At 40.6% G+C, this 12,655-nt stretch overlaps 1 protein-coding gene across 3 annotated transcripts in view; it reads right to left on the bottom strand.

Annotated features, from left to right (window-relative positions):
* sorcs2 (sortilin-related VPS10 domain containing receptor 2) overlaps positions 1–12,655 on the bottom strand; it is a 727,841-nt gene that overhangs the window by 340,300 nt on the left and 374,886 nt on the right. Inside the window, exon 1 of one of the 3 annotated variants that reach the window (XM_059964844.1) lies at positions 4,570–4,614. The exons of 1 other annotated variant lie outside the window; for it this stretch is intronic. The gene's annotated coding sequence lies outside the window, so the exon portion shown is untranslated. Of the gene's footprint in view, positions 1–896; positions 963–4,569; positions 4,615–12,655 lie in introns of those variants that run through there. One more of the 3 variants, XM_059964843.1, reaches the window with a different exon arrangement.

Here is a 12,655-nt window from a genome sequence, read left to right on the forward strand (position 1 = left end):
CGCTGAGGAAAATGCCAAAGACGAAATGTGCAAACCGCGGGAAAACATGCCAGTGGCCAGAACTGGAAGAAAAAGTTTTTGAGTGAGTGAATCACTAGTGATCGTCTGGATTCATTGTTACCAGAGAAATGATTCGAGTTCAAGCGTTGAAATGGGACGACAAACACCGTGAGGTCAGTGAAAATTTCAAAGCTACGCGAAGCTGGTGCACCCGATTTATGAATAGACGTAATCTTGTGTTGAGACAAAAAACAAAGATTGCTCAGAAAATTCCCGCGGGGTTTTGCTAACGTTCAAAAACACTGCTGGATGGATGAAGTGCGTTAAAGCGGTGTGGCAATGACATCCCGAAGGTGTCAGGAAGGAAAAGTTGCTGCTTGTCTGGGACATGTTCAAAGCACACTTGTCAGGTGAGACAAAAGCAGCATTGAAAGCTGAAAATACGGACATTGCAGTATCCCCAGTGGTTTGATGTCCGTGCTCCAGCCACAAGATGTGAGTTTAAACAAACCAAAGAATTCATGAGTTGACAGTGGAACTAATTTGACTCAAAAGCAGCCAATAAATACGACCTGTCTTCCGTGTACTTATTTTTCCAAAGTTGGCACCCTGTGTAAAAGCCTATCCCCTAATTTTAGGACAAAAATTTAGGGCTAAATGCTCGGCTTATACACCAGAATTTACGGAAATTCATTATGGGTTATATGTATAAGTATGGGGATGGGGAACATCACTGCCCCATCATGCCACACATGCGGGTCTCACTGAAAGTAAACACAAACTAATTCATGCATTCCGAGCTTTGTGTTTCCTTTCAATTAGCATTATGTTTTGGGATTACAAAACAGAACAATAAACAGATATTAAATAAGTGAGTGGTTTCCTTTTTAACTGACTTATCTGTTGCTTGTGGCGACCCACTTTCTGCACAGGCGAACTGGCTCACAAATAGCCAGCGCGCGGGGGGAGACTTTGGTAACGCACCTCTCACGTCATTTCCGCCCGGAGAGGGCAGGCGCCGCCGCAAAGTTTGAATAAACTAGTCTCGAAATGACTTACCGTCTGCGTGTCGTTATTTCAGCACTGTGTGTAACACATCACTATATGCTCATCAAAATCTCAGGTTAATGTGGACTCATTTCACACATCTCTTCCCTTCGTACAAGGAATCTTTTTAAGTGTAAAGTAAAATGATAGGCTTCAGGGGAAGTCAAGGCAGCACACACCAGTCCTCATCGAGTGGAAAGGGTGAGCAGTTTCAAGTTCCTTGGTGTCAACATCTCTGAAGATCTTTCCCGGATCCAACATGTTGGTGCAAATACAAAGAAGGCAGGACAGCAGCTATATTTCATTAGGAGTCTAAGGAGACTTGGTATATCACCAAAGGCACGGGAAGATTCCTGCAGATATACTGTGGAGGGCATTCTAACTGGTTGCATCACCATCTAATATGGAGGGACCACTACACAGGATTGGAAAAAGGCTGCAGAAAGTTGTAAACTCAGCCAGCTCCATCATGGGCACTAACCTCCCCACCATCAAGGGCACCTTCAAAAGGTGATGCTTCAAAAAGATGGTATCCGTAACTAAGGACCACCATCACTCAGGACGTGCTCTCTTTTCATTACTACCATCAAGGAGCAGTTTTGGGAGCCTGATGACACACACTAAGCATTCAGGAACAGCATCTTCCCCTCTGACATATGATTTCTGAATGGACAAAGAACCCAGGCACACTACCTCTTATTATTTCTTTTCGCACTATTTTTTTATATATATACACAGTGGATTCCAGTTAATTGGGCCATTGGTTAATCAGGGCAGCCACTTATTTGGGACCAGTTTTAAAGAACAAAAACTAACCAAGAAAATAGCTGGGATTCTTTTTGTTTATTTGGGACACTGTGTCACTTAATTGGAACAGGAGATTGTTGCCAAAGTTTCTATCTAGCATCATTCGTGTGGTTGTTACATACTGCACTGTGGTCAGTACAGATAGTTTTCAAATAGTGTCTGTTGCACTTTGTGTTCAAAAAGCACTGATTTTTGTCACTGATTGTTTTTGGGAAATAAGCAGTAGGACAATCCAGAACTGTTTTGTTCACTGTGATTTTAACCACTCGGGCCTGGAGACGGCAGAAATGGCCACTAGTGAAAACCAAACAATTTCACTACTTCAACGAGTTAGAAACTATGAAGAATTTGAAGGTATCAACAATCATCGGGAATGTTACAGAGAAAATGAAGATTTGGAGGTGATCATCAAAAGCACTCCACAGAGGCAGTACATTACCTGCACTAGGTCCCTGTGCTGCATTTGTTCACTTAGTCAAAAGAACATGTCAGTATACTCTGAATGAATTCCTCGGTTGATAACTATTAGGAGCTACATTTTTATAGTGTGCAATAATATTGCTAGTGTTCTGTATTTCCATTCAAATATATAATTTGTTATTCAGTTAAACAGTAGTTTGTTTGTTTTTAAACCTTTTGAACTGTTTCCATGAAACTTCAGCTAATTGGGGCAGCCGCTTAATTAGGCCAAAATGTACTGGCCCCGATGTGTCCCAATTAAATCAGATTCCACGGTAGCTCTTATTATGATTTAATTATGTATGGCAATGTACTGCTGCTGCAAACAACAATTTCACGACATCTGTCAGTGATGTGAAAGCTGATTTTGATTTGGATAATGCCTGCCCACCCACATGTCCACACAAGCACACATACACCTGTGCACTACAACACACACATTGTTCTGATGAAAAATGAAACCTAAATTTTAGCTAAGTAATTAAAAAAAGAATTTGTTCTAAAGATTTTCTTCATATTTCAATTTTAAATTATACTATACTGATGTACCTTGAATAATTCAATCAAAATATTGGAACTAAGTTTTATGCAGGATTCAATTAAAGGTATTAGAAAAAAACAGAAAAACAATTCTATGAATAAATTTTTCATATTTTGATGAAATATGTAAGTTGTAAATAGTTCTGCAGACATGTGCAAGATGCCAAACTAAAATTAAATGTGCTACAACACCAATCAACACTTAAAATGAAAACTTATGGAGGGATTGTAGGAATAAGTCACAGGATGACAATGAGGCAAATTTACACAGCACGCATGATAGTATCAACAGTCATTTACAGGATTAAAAATGTATTTGCCTGCAATGGAATGTAACTATACCATCTCATGTAATATTCCCTGACAACAGCTTTGAGAATATAAGTTCTGTTATACTTGAAATACTGATAATACTTGAAACTAATTACTTATTCAGACAGGAATATCTTTTTGTTTATGCTTTAAACTGAATCTTTATCCACCCTTTTATTGGTGAATTAAAGAATATAGGGATGTATTTCACAAAGAGGAAAGATTTCCATTTCCTAGCAAACAATTTTCATTCACTCAGTAATACAAAATGCAGATTATTTGGTTATTACTGCAAGCTTTAAGTGCTCAAATCAGCAATGACGTCAATTTGTACTAAAACAGTAAAATTAACCCCTCTCCCCTCCCCACCTTTTTATAACTGGCTACCTTCCCTCTCCACTCAGGGTCTCAACCTGAAATGTTGACTATTCCTTTAACTCACAGATGCTGCTCAACACGTCATTCAGGAGCACTTTTTTGCTGAAGGTAATTGAAAATCACTCATGCAAAGGCTACACACAAAAACAGTTGTTCACTTCTGTTGATTTCTGATGGATCTGTACCAGAAAAGGATGCTGCATTTCTTGTCTTGTTATTTGGTAAACATCGGATAGAGGGAGCTGTTGAATTAGCTTTAGACGCTGCAGAAGAACAAAAGCCGGCTCTGCTTTTTGATGTCAGTCAAATGTTATCAATATCACTATTAACTGCTGTAATCAAACTGCTCCCAGTACTTGCTTTGATTAATCTGTTGAATAAAACTACAAAAGAATTTCTAAACCTTTGCTGTTGAGGCAGATCAGCCAAACTCTTCAATCGCTTCTCTGGAAGATTGGGAGAATCATTGTAAAGTTTTCCCCTAAGTAATTCTGACTTCTGGTAGTTATTTGGTGTGAATTACAAGAGAAGACAACCTTGATCAGCTCACACTTCCCACACCATGACATGCTTCACTCACTCAAGGAAAGACAAAAGGTGGAGTTTGCCATCTTGACAAATATAGTTTAACAACAGTGAAATCAAGAGAATCCTCCAAAAAACCAAGAGTCTTGAGAATCTGCAGATGCCAAAATAAGGAGACAAAAACTAGACGAACTGGGTCAGGCAATTTATACTGGAGCTTTGCACAAAGAGGAAATGGTTCACTGTTGCAAAAAAGAAAACACAAACTGATAAAACACTCTTTGCAGGGACAAAGGTGAAATATTAGGAAGAAAAATGGTGATGAATCTTAAAAACAGTAGAAAAGGTGAATCTTTTATATCAGTAGAAGTATCTGAGGAAAAGATAAGACCATAACATATGCTTAGTCTTGAAAATAACAATGGCAATTTGTGGAATGATTAAGCTTACTTCCCCCACATGTACAAGAATGGAAAAATAATGAGTAAATCAGAGGATTACCTGTACATGGGCAAGCACCAGACAACATAGAGAGTGAGGGCTTTACCACTTCTTCATGTAGAATGCTCTGTTATACAGGAAGTTCAGATATCCAAAAGGAAAATGGTTATTAAGTAAACATTAGTCTCTAAAGGTTGAGCCAAGGACAAATGTTAGAACTAGTAATCTATTATTACTTAAAATAAAACTGTATATTTAAGAGAAATGCAGATTGATCACAGCAAATTTAAGAACTGATGTCAAATTCCTTCATACAAAAAAGTAATTAGCATACATTATTGCCATTCTTTGGGGAATCTTGAAAGGCATTTAATAAATAATTAGGTGCCAGAATAGAAAGAAGAAAAGATTGCTCTGTTGACAGAGTTACAATGAGCCAAATGGTTTTTAATCACACACAACAATCATGTGATTGAGAAAAGGAAACAGCTAAAAATCTATGCCAGAGGTACTAAGGCCAACGATACTGCACCCAGCAAAATACAAAGATCAGTTCCAAGGAACCAACACCATGATACTAAAGCATACATCCTAAACTTTACTTTATTGTCACCAAACAATTGATACTAGGGCATACAATCATCACAGTGATATTTGCTTCTGCACTTTGCGCTCCCTGAAGTACAAATCAAAGTAAATATAATAAAAATTTAAATTATAAATCAGAATTAGAAAATAGAAAAGGGAAAGTAAGGTAGTGCAAGTCAGGTCTGGATATTTGGAAGGTACGGCCCAGATCTGGGTCAGGATCTGTTCAATAGTCTTATCACAGTTGGAAAGAAGCTGTTCCCAAATCTGGTCATATGAATCTTCATGCTCCTGAACCTTCTCCCGGAGGGAAATGGGACAAAAAGTGTGTTGGCTGGGTGGGTCATACCCTTGATTATCCTGGCAACACTGCTCCAACAGCATGCGGTGTAAAGTGAGTCCAAGGATGGAAGATTGGTTTGTGTGATGTGCTGGGCTATGTTCACGATCTTCTGCAGCTCCTTTCGGTCTTGGACAGGACAACTTCCATACCAGGTTGTGATGCACCCTAGAAGAATGCTTTCTATGGAGCACCTATAAAAATTAGTGAGGGTTTTAGGAGACAGGCCAAATTTCTTCAGCTTTCTCAGGAAGTAAAGGCGCTGGTGGGCCTTCTTGGCAGTGGATTCTGCTCGGTTAGACCAAGTCAGGTCATTTGTGATATTCACCCCGAGGAACTTAAAGCTTTTGACCTGTTCCACCTGCACACCACCGATGTAGATGGGGCCATGCGGTCCGCTACTCCTTCTGAAATCAACAACCAATTCCTTCATCTTGCTGACGTTGAGGGATAGGTTATTGTCTTCGCTCCATGCCACCAGGTTCTTAATTTCCTCTCTGTACTCCGACATCATTACCCAAGATACGGCCTACAATTGTGGTGTCATCAGCAAACTTATATATTGAGTTTGATGGAAACTTGGCCACACAATCATGGGTGTACAGTGAGTACAGCAGAGGGCTGAGTACACAGCGCTGTGGGGCACCGGTGCTCAGAGTGATTGTAGAGGAGAGCTTGTCCTGTCTGTGAGGAAGTTGATGATCCAGCTGCAGATCTGAGAGCTAAGACCCAGGTTCCAGAGCTTAGAAATCAGTTTATTTGGAATGATGGTATTAAAGGCAGAGCTGTAGTCGATGAAAAGGAGCCTTACATATGTGTCTTTATTGTCCAGGTGTTCTAAGGGGGAATGCAGTGCCAAAGAGATGGCATCTGCCATTGACCTGTTGCTCCAGTATGCGAACTGCAAATCATTGAGGTTGACTGGTAGGTTATGGTTGAATTGCAGCTAACTTAGATCTTTTAACATTAATATTCACTAAGGAGAAGGATATTAAATTGTGTAAGGTAAGGGAAACAAGTAGGGAAGTTATGGAAACTATGATGATTAAAGAGGAGGAAGTCCTGGCGCTTTTAAGGAATATAAAAGTGGATAAATCTCCGGGTCCTGACAGGATTTCCCTAGGATCTTGAGAAAGGTGTAGAAATAGCAGGGGCTCTGACAGAAATATTTCAAATGTCCTTAGAAATGGGGATGGTGCCGGAAGATTGGCGAATTGCTTATGTGGTTCCATTGTTTAAAAAGGGTTCTAAGAGTAAACCTAGCAATTATAGGCCTGTCAGTTTGACGTCAGTGGTGGTTAAATTAATGGAAAGTATTCTTAGAGATGGTACATATAATTATCTGGATAGTCAGGGTCTGATTAGGAACAGTCAACATGGATTTGTGCATGGAAGGTCATGCTTGACAAATCTTATTGTATTTTTTGAAGAGGTTACGAGGAAAGTTGCCGAGGGTAAAGCAGTGGATGTTGTCTATATGGACTTCAGTAAGGCCTTTGACAACGTTCCGCACGGAAGGTTAGTTAGGAAGGTTCAATCGTTAGGTATTAATACTGAAGTAGTAAAATGGATTCAACAGTGGCTGGATGGGAGATGCCAGAGAGCAGTAGTGGATAACTTTTTGTCAGGTTGGAGGCCAGTGACTAGTGGTGTGCCCCAGGGATCTGTACTGGGTTCAGTGTTGTTTGTCATTTACATTAATGATCTAGATGATGGGGTAGTAAATTGGATTAGTAAGTATGCAGATGATACTAAGGTAGATGGCGCTGTGGATAATGAAGTACGTTTTCAAAGCTTGCAGAGAGATTTAGACCAGTTAGAAGAGTGGGCTGAATGATGGCAGATGGAGTTTAATGCTGATAAGTGTGAAGTGCTACATTTTGGTAGGAATAATCCAAATAGGACATACATGGTAAATGGTAGGGTATTGAAGAATGCAGTAGAACAGAGTGATCTAGGAATAATGGTGCATAGTTCGCTGAAGGTGGAATCTCATGTGGATAGGGTGGTGAAGAAAGCTTTTGGTATGTTGGCCTTCATAAATCAGAGCATTGAGTATAGGAGTTGGGATGCAATGTTAAAATTGTACAAGGCATTAGTAAGGCCGAATGTGGAGTATTGTGTACAGTTCTGGTCACCGAGTTATAGGAAAGATGTCAACAAAATAAAGAGAGTACAGAGAAGATTTACTCAAATGTTACCTGGGTTTCAGCACCTAAGTTACAGGGAGAGATTGAACAAGTTAAGTCTTTATTCTATGGAGCGTAGAAGGTTGAGGGGGGACTTGATAGAGGTATTTAAAATTATGAGGGGGATAGATAGAGTTGACGTGGATAGGCTTTTTCCATTGAGAGTAGGGGAAATTCAAACAAGAGGGCCTGAGTTGAGACTTAGGGAACAAAAGTTTAAGGGTAACATGAGGGGGAATTTCTTTACTCAGAGAGTGGTAGTTGTGTGGAATGATCTTCCACTAGAAGTGGTAGAGGCAGGTTCAGTATTGTCATTTAAAGCAAAATTGGATAGGTATATGGACAGGAAAGGAATGGAGGGTTATGGGCTGAGTGCGGATCAGTGGGATTAGGTGAGAGTAAGCGTTCAGCACAGACTAGAAGGGCTGAAATGGCCTGTTTCCATGCTGTAATTGTTATATGGTTATATAATATTTTAAATTGTTTTATAATGCTCATTAACATTAACAAATTAAGTTATGGAGAATGACACAGTTTTCTACTCTTTAAGCATTGGAATGAGTCAGACAGCAGTAATGCTCCTCAGCATCAGGCTCAAATTTAGATTTAATCTTTAAAGAACAAGTGTACATTACTGTGTTTTCTTGCACACTCTAAGAGGATCCATGTCATTTCTTCGCTAATGAATTTATAGCTATATCACTACCTGTTTAAAGTTGTGAACTGTAAGTATTCAAATTTGTTGAGATTTATTTTGTTCTTTGGAAGTCTTTGGAAGCTTAGAGATGACAAAAATCAGTGCTAGAACACTGTAGCTTGTTATTACCTTAATGATCTGGATATGATATGACAGGAAAGATGATGGAGTCATGAACAGTGGTGTGAGTCAGCTACAAAAGCAATTGATCATGGTGGACACAGAAACAGCTGGTGAAACTGCATTCTGAAAAAGATGAGGTGCTACATTTTGGGAAGGCTATTAAGGCAAGGTCTAACACAATGAATGAAAGGACCTGAGGAAAGAAACAGGGCTTTGGTGTAGATATTCAAAGATCTTCAAAGGCAGTATCCGGGCAGATTAGGTGGTGAAGAATGTATAAGGGATGCTTGCTTTCATTAACCAGGGCAGAGACTACAGAAGCAAGGAAGCTATGGTACAACTTTACAAAACATTTGGAGTATCATGTGGAGCTGTGGTCAGTGATAGAGTGATTGCACTAAAGGGGGGGGGGGGGAGGAGAGAATGGATCAGCTGAGTTTGTTTTCTTTGGAAGATACAAGGCTAATGGTAACCTGACTGAGATATACATGATTACAAGTGGTAATAGACATACTAGCTTGCAGACCAAGGGCATAGGTATAAGGGAAGGGTTAGGAGATTCAGATTTTTCCCACTCAGGGAGTGGTCACACCATGGAACCCATTAATGGAGAGAGAGGCAGAGTTAAGAAGAAAAGTTACTGCATTTAGATAAGTAATTTAAAGTTAATTTTATGGACTAATTGTTGGGAAATTGGATTAGTATAGCTAGATACCTGATGGGTTGAACTGCCAGTTTCCACGCTGCCAGTTCCTTTGTGTTAAAGTTCAAACTAATATCAAAAGTTAAATTGATAATCTCATCTCAGCACCTCCAGTTCCTGACGAAGGGTCTCGGCCCAAAATGTCGACTGTGCTTCTTCCTATAGATGCTGCCTGGCCTGCTGCGTTCCACCAGCATTTTGTGTGCGTTGCCTCCGGTTCCCAATCATTCTCATCAGCTCCCAACTTCTGATCTTCTTTCCTCTCTGCTCTATCACTCCTTATTCTTTCCATTACCTACTGTCGGTATCAACCATGCCATCAAACCCCATCACGCCTCCAATCACTCATCTTAGTCAACGAACCCAGATCATTCTTCCACTTCAATCATCCTTCCCTTCCCTTCCAGCCGCCTCAGTGATCCCTGGCTTTGGATACATTCTTCCAGAGCCATCACCACTTCCCTGGTTTAGGTGTGTCCCCATCTAATTGAAATGTTTCTCTTCCCTATCACAGCCCTCCCTGATCTTTTCCATCTTCCCTTCTCCTTCCTGGCATCTGGCTGGCACAGAAAAATATTAGGAATTTATAATCAAGAGAAAATCTGCAGATGCTGTAAATACAAACAACACACACAAAATGCTGGAGGAACTCAGTAGTCCAGGCAGCAGCTATTAAAAAGAGCACCTATCCTCCGTCCACCAGAAGAAGTGGGACCTCCCAGTGGCCACCTGTTTCAATGCCACTTGCCATTGGCATTCAGATGTGTCTATCCATGGCCTCCCCCAAAGTCACGATGACGCCACACTCAGGTTGGATAAATAACATCTTATATTCCATCAGGGTAGCCTCCAATCTGACAGCATGCATATCTATTTCTTGAACTTCCAGTAATGCCTCCCACCCCACTCCCCTTCCCTTCACCATTTCCCATCCCCTTGTCCCTCTCTCACCTTATCTCCTTGCACGCCTATTGCCTCCCTGTGGTGCTCATCCCCCCTTTTCTTTCCTCCATGGCTTTCTGTCAGACTCTCTCTTCTCCAGCCCTTTATAATCTTCTCCAACCAACTTCCCAGTTCTTTACTTTATCCCTCCCACTTCAAGTTTCCCCTATCACCTTGTGTTTCTCTCTCCCCTCCTCCCATCTTTTAGATCTACTCAACTTTTTTTCTCCAGTCCTACAGAAGGGTCTCAGCCTGAAACGTCTTTTCCATAGATGCTGCCTGGCCAGCTGAGTTCCCCAGCATTTTGTGCATGTTGCTAGGAAGTTATAATTTAGGTTATCAATCCTCCATCAATTTGTAAAGAACAACTTATTATTATGAATAACTTGCCCTATGACTAAGGCATTGTTCAATTTTTTTCACTGGGATCTATTTGAATTTCCCCAAAGTCAGCAAGTACGACCTAACTCATTACAGGTCAAACAACACACACAAAATGCTGGTGGAACACAGCAGGCCAGGCAGCATCAAAAGGGAGAAGCACTGTTGACGTTTCCGGCCGAGACCCTTCGTCAAGACTGGAGAAAAAAAGTTGAGTAGATTTAAAAGGTGGGAGGAGGGGAGAGAGAAACACAAGGTGATAGGTGAAATTTGAAGTGGGATCCTGATGAAGGGTCTCGGGCCCGAAACATTGACAGTGCTTCTCCCTATAGATGCTGCCTGGCCTGCTGTGTTCCACCAGCATTTCATGTGTGTGTTGTTTGAATTTCCAGCATATGCAGATTTCCTCGTGTTTGCTCATTACAGGTCAATCCTTTTCCTAGAAATTAGCCAATTACAGATGCAAGAAATAAATTATTGAATAAGGATTAATTGATTAATTTATTATTAATCAATATGTAGTGCAATTACTAAAGCCAAAATCCACAATCACAGCCATGAGTATTCCAGTGAGTAGCATCGTTGTAGACTTTTTTAAAAAAAGTCCATCAATTCTCAAAATTGAAGTATACTGGACAGCAGACTCCAGTCATTGGTGCAGTTCCCTTTGAAGAAAATGGAAGCAGCAATGACAATGTGCTGGTCTACAGAAAAAATTGAAACACAGTGGCATAAAAGTTCCTGCTGGTGATTATACAGTCTCTGGGAAATAAAACTGAAGACCTCAGAGCAAGATTGTTATACCAGAGGGACATCAGAGACTGCTGTGTACTTGGCTTTATGGAAACATGGCTCACTGCCACCATTTCGGATGCAAAGACAGGACAGGCCAGTCATTTAAAGGCAGAAGAGGTGGGCTATGCTTAATGATTAACTCATCATGATACAAAAACCTGGCAGTTTTATTGGTTATAAACTTCAAGAGAAGGGAACCAGAGGTCCATGAGTTAGTCCACGTCAGGGGATCAGAGGTGGAGAGAGTCGGCCACTTTTAGTTCCTCAGTATTGTCATTTCAGAGGATCTCCAGTACACAAGTGCAATTGTAAAGAAAGCACAACAACACCTCTACTGTTTTTTCAGAAACTTGGCAAATATTCAGCATGGCATCTAAAACTTTGACAAACTTCTATAGTTGCATAGTGGAGAGTGTATTGTCTGGTTGCCTCATTGCATAGAATGGAAACACCATGGAAAATCCTACAAAAAGTAGTAGATACAGCCCAATCCATCATGGATAAAGCCCCCCCCCCCCCATTGAGCACATCTACACAGAGTTGTCGCAAACAAACACCATCCATCATCAGGAAACCCCCCTCCCCAGCACCAAGGTCATGCTTTCTTCTCACTGAAGGTAGTACAGGAGCTTCATGACTCACACCACCAGGTTCAGGAACAGCTTGTACCCTTCAACAGAATGAGATGGGTTAACTTCACTTCACTTGCCCCATAACTGATGAAGTTTTTCCACAAGCAATTAATTCACTTTCAAGGACTCTTCATCTCATTTCTTTATCCATTTCTTATTTATTATTATTATTATTATTATTATCTTGTTTCTTTTTTGTTGTATTTGCACTCTGGTTGTCTGTCCTGTTGGTGTGGTCTTTCATTGCTTCTGTTATGGTTATTGTACTTACTGGCATATGGCACTTGGTGACAAATATGTACTTTGATAATAAATTCACTTTAATACTGATCACTTGACCTGGAACACCTAGCGGTTAAATGTGGTCCATTTTGTCAGCCGAGGGAGTTTTCCACCATCACCTTGTCGCAGTGTTCATTCCACCGGAGGCCAATGTCAAGCAAGCACTGGATGACCTCAGCAATGTATTCAGCAGGCACCAAACAGTATCCCTATCATTGCGAAGGATTTCAACCAGGCCAGCTTAAAGAAGCCTCTGAACAACCACCACCAACATATTGGCAACAATTATACCAGTGCCTAAGAAGAATTACGTGACCCATTGCAATTTGCCTATTGCCATAATAAGTCAACGGCAGATGCAGTCTCAATGGCTCTCCACACAGCTTTAGACCACATGGACAACAGATACACCTATGTCAGGATGCTGTTCATCAACTATTGGTCTGCATTTAATACCGTCATTCCCACAGTCCT

Source organism: Hypanus sabinus, chromosome 3 (assembly GCF_030144855.1).
Source record: "Hypanus sabinus isolate sHypSab1 chromosome 3, sHypSab1.hap1, whole genome shotgun sequence".
Taxonomy (NCBI): Eukaryota; Metazoa; Chordata; class Chondrichthyes; order Myliobatiformes; family Dasyatidae; genus Hypanus; species Hypanus sabinus.